The sequence below is a fragment of the Suricata suricatta genome, chromosome 7, assembly GCF_006229205.1.
Source record: "Suricata suricatta isolate VVHF042 chromosome 7, meerkat_22Aug2017_6uvM2_HiC, whole genome shotgun sequence".
In the NCBI taxonomy this organism is placed as follows: domain Eukaryota; kingdom Metazoa; phylum Chordata; class Mammalia; order Carnivora; family Herpestidae; genus Suricata; species Suricata suricatta.
This window is the reverse complement of record NC_043706.1, coordinates 85,916,623-85,921,135: the sequence shown is the minus strand read 5'-3', so window position 1 is coordinate 85,921,135 and position 4,513 is coordinate 85,916,623. Positions and strand designations below refer to the sequence as shown.

Here is a 4,513-nt window from a genome sequence, read left to right as displayed (position 1 = left end):
TTAACAAATCAACTTTCCTGTGCAACAGTGGGTTCAGTACCAGAATATAGTGAGAATAAGCTAGTTATTCAATGAAATAACTAGGGATGAAATAAGATAGAAATCTGAAGTTAACAACAATATGAATAGGGAGCTTAAATAATTGACAAATGCATACATTTTGACATTAGAAATATGATGGCATATTGGCAAATATTGGACTATTTGTTTAAAGCCACAATTCAAATGGGAAGGGTTCTATTGGATCATAAAAGCATATACAATTATAACAATCCTGTATAGTCTTTTTATATGTGACACATACAAATATAAAATAATGCCTCACTACTGAGAAGTCAGATGGTCAGGAACTTCAGTCATCTTGGTCATGGATACTAACTCAAAAGGAATATTTTAAAAATCCTTTCAGGGGCACCGGGTGGCTCAATCAGTTAAGCCTCCAACTTGATTTCACAGTTCAAGTCATGGTCTCATGGTTAATGAGTTTGAGCTCTGTGTCAGGCTCCACACTCCCCCCCCTTTCTCAGGCTCACTCTCTCTCTCAGAATAAATCAACAAAAATAAGCCCTTTCAGCATCAAAGTCACATCACTCAATAGGAAGAAACAAAAAAACTACCCTCAGACCATCACTATATTTTGTACTCCTCTCAATTCCCCTATATTTGAGGAATTTCATTGTCCTGTAATCTGTCTCTAAGTTAATACTACATTATAGGTACTCAGTAAGCATCTTTGGCAATGTTGACCAATGTGGTGGTCACAACCACATGTGGCTACTGAGCATTTGACATATGGCTAGTGCTCCTTAACAGATGGTTCTGGGAGAACTGGACAGCAACATGCAGAAGAATGAAACCAGACCACTTTTTTACAGCATACACAAAAATAAACTCAAAATGGATGAAGGACCTGAATGTGAGACAGGAAACCATAAAAAACCCTAGAGGAGAAAGCAGAAAATAGCCTCCTTGACCTCAGCAGCAGCAATTTCTTACTCGACACATCCCCCTAAGGTAAGGGCATCAAGAGCAAAAATGAACTATTGGGACTTCATCAAGATAAAAAGCTTCTGCACTGCAAAGGAAACAATCAAAAAACTAATAGGCAACCGACAGAATGGGAAAAGATAGTTTGCAAATGACATATCGGATAAAGGGCTAGTATCAAAAATCTATAAGGAACTCACCAAACTCCATACCCAAAAAACAAATAATCCAGTGAACAACTGGGCAGAAGACATGAATAGACACTTCTCCAAAGAGAACATCCAGATGGCCAAAAAACACATGAAATGATGCTCAGCATCACTCATCATCAGGGAAATACAAATCAAAAGCACACTGAGCTACCAGCTCACGCCAGTCAAGAGTGGCTAAAATGAACAAATCAGGGAACTATACATGCTGGCGAGGATGTGGAGAAATGGGCACCCTCCTACACTCTTGGTGGGAATGTAAACTGGTACAGTGCTTTGGGAAACAGTGTGGAGGTTTCTCAAAAAACGATCAGTGGAACTCCCTTATGACCCAGCAATAGCACTGCTGGGGATCTACCCAAGGGATACAGGAGCACTGAAGTATAGGAGCGCATGTACCCCAATGTTCATAGCAGTACTTTCAACAATAGCCAAATCATGGAAAGAGCCTAAATGTCCATCAACTGATGAATGAATCAAGAAGATGTGGTGTGTGTGTGTGTGTGTATGTGTGTGTGTGTGTGTGTGTATATACATATATATATGTATATATATGTGTGTGTGTATATATATATGTATATATATATAAATACAATGGAATACTACATGGCAATGAGAAAGAATGAAATCTGGCCATTTGTAGCAATGTGGATGGAACTCAAAGGTGTCATGCTAAGTGAAATAAATCAGGCAGAGAAGGACAGATACCATTTGTTTTCACTTATATGTGGAACAGGAGAAATTTAACAGAAGACCATGGGGGAGGGAAAGGGGAAAAAAATAGTTAAGGAGAGGGAGGGAGGAAAACCATAAGAGACTCTTAAATACTGAGAACAAACTGAGGGTTGATGGAGGTGGGGGAGAGGGGAAAATGGGTGATAGGCATGGAGGAGGGCACTTGTTGGGATGAGCACTGGGTGTTATATGGAAACCAACTTGACCATAAACTATTAAAAAAAGAAGAAGAAATGTGGCTAATGCAACAGAGGAACTGAATTTTTAACTTTATTTAATTTTAATTTATTCCATTTAAAATGCATATTCAGTTTGTTTACTGGGAAACTTTTAAATATATTTGGAACAACTAGGATATGTGAATCTACATTTTCAACTGTAAACTTTATGAAATTTAAATAAAGAACAAGTATCTAGTAAAAAGTTAGCATTGGAATTGAGATGTGATGAGAGTAAAATATACAACAGATTTCAAAGTTTCAATATGGAAAATGAGTGTAAAATACCTCATAATTTTTGTATACTGATTACATGTTAAAGTGATACTTTTATATACTGTTTTGGGTTAAATAAAAAAAACATTAAAGATCATTACACTGGACTCTTTTCAATTTGCTTGATCTAACTATGAAAACAGTTTTAACTTACATATTTTGACTATTAGATAAGGCTGGTCTTGAGAATAAATGAATGATATGCAACATATAGTAGCATATTGGAAGCAGCAAGAGAAAACTGGCTACCAACGGCCAGAAATAATGTCTACAACTAGAGGGACACAAAAAAATCAGAGAAGCCATTTAAAGTATATGTATGTACTCTGGGATGCAGCAAAGGTCATCATAAGAGAGAAATACATAGCTAGCCAGGCCTTCATAAAGAAGGAAGAAAGATCTCAAATACACAATCCAACCTTACACCTAAAAGACCTGGAAAAAGAAGAGTAAATAAAGCCTAAAACCAGCAGAAGACAGGAAATAATAAAGATTAGAACATAAACCAATGATATCAAAATAATTTTTAGAAGTTTTTAAATGTTTTATTTATTTTTGAGAGAGAGAGAAACAGCATGAGCAGGGGAGGGTCAGAGAGAGGGAGACGCAGAATCCAAAGACAGGCTCCAGGCTCTGAGCTAGTAATCAGCACAGAGCCTTCCTTGGGGCTCGAACCCATGAACCATAAGATCATGACTTGAGCCAAAGTCAGACACTTAACCAACTGAGCCACCCAGGAGCCCCTCAAAATAAATAAATGAATAAAATAAAATAAAAAACAGAAGAACAAATCAATGAAGCTAGGAGCTGGCTCTTTCAAAGAATTGATGAAATCAATAAACCCCTAGCCAGATTGATCAAAAAGAAAAAAGCAAAACACCCAAATAAATAAAATCACGAATGAAAGAGGAGAGATCACAACCAACCACAGAAATACAAACAAGTGAATATTATGAGCAATTATATGCCAACAAATTGGGCAATCTGGAAGAAATGGACAAATTCCTAGAAACATATAAACTACCAAGACTGAAACAGGAAGAAATAGAAATTTGAACAGATCCATAACCAGTTAAAAAATTGTATCAGTAATCAAAAATTTCTCAAAAAAACAAGAGTTCAGGGCCAGATGGCTTCCCAGGGGAATTATACCAAGCGTTTAAAGAAGAGTTAATACCTATTCTTTTGAATCTGTTCAAAAAAATAGAAATGGAAGAAAAACTTCCAAACTCATTCTATGAAGCCAGCATTACCTTGATTCCAAAACCAAAGACTGCACTAAAAAGGAGAACTAGAGATCAATTTCCCTGATGAACATGGATGCAAAAATCCTCAACAAGATACTAGCCAATCGCTTCTCAGCCTTTTGGCTAAGATCAAGTGTAGTATCTGTTCTTATCAGTCTAACAAGATACTAGCCAACCAGATACAACAATACATTAAAAGAATTATTCAACGTGATCAAGTGGGGTTTATTCCTGGCATGCAGAACTGGTTCAATATCGGCAAATCAACCAATGTGATACATCACATTAATAAAAGAAAGGATAAGAATCACATGATCCTCTCAATAGATGCTGAAAAAGCATTTGACAAATATACAGCATCCTTTCTTGATAAAAATCCTCAAGATAGTAGGGATATAACGATCATACCTCAAGGTCATAAAGGCCATATACAAAAGACCCACAGCAAATATCATCCTCAATAGGGGAAAAACTGAAAGCTTTCCCCCTAAGGTCAGAAACGTGACAAGGATATCCACTCTCACCACTGTTCTTCAACATAATGTTGGAAGTCCTAGCCTCAGCAATAAGACAACATAAAAAATAAAAAGCAACCAAATTGGCAATAGACAACATGATACTCTGTGGAAAACCCAAAAGACCCCACCAAAAAAAAAAAAACCCCACTAGAACAGACACATGAATTCAGCAAAGTCACAGGATATAAAATCAATGTATAAAAATCAGTTACATTTCTATACACCAATAATGAAGCAGCAGAAAGAGAAATCAAGGAATTGATCCCATTTACAATTGCACCAAAAACCACAAAATAATTAGGAATAAACATAACCAAAGAGAT

At 36.4% G+C, this 4,513-nt stretch overlaps 1 pseudogene; it reads left to right on the top strand.

Annotated features, from left to right (window-relative positions):
- The first annotated feature begins 3,775 nt into the window (after positions 1–3,775).
- LOC115297360 lies at positions 3,776–3,941 on the top strand (annotated as a pseudogene).
- The last annotated feature ends 572 nt before the right edge of the window (positions 3,942–4,513 follow it).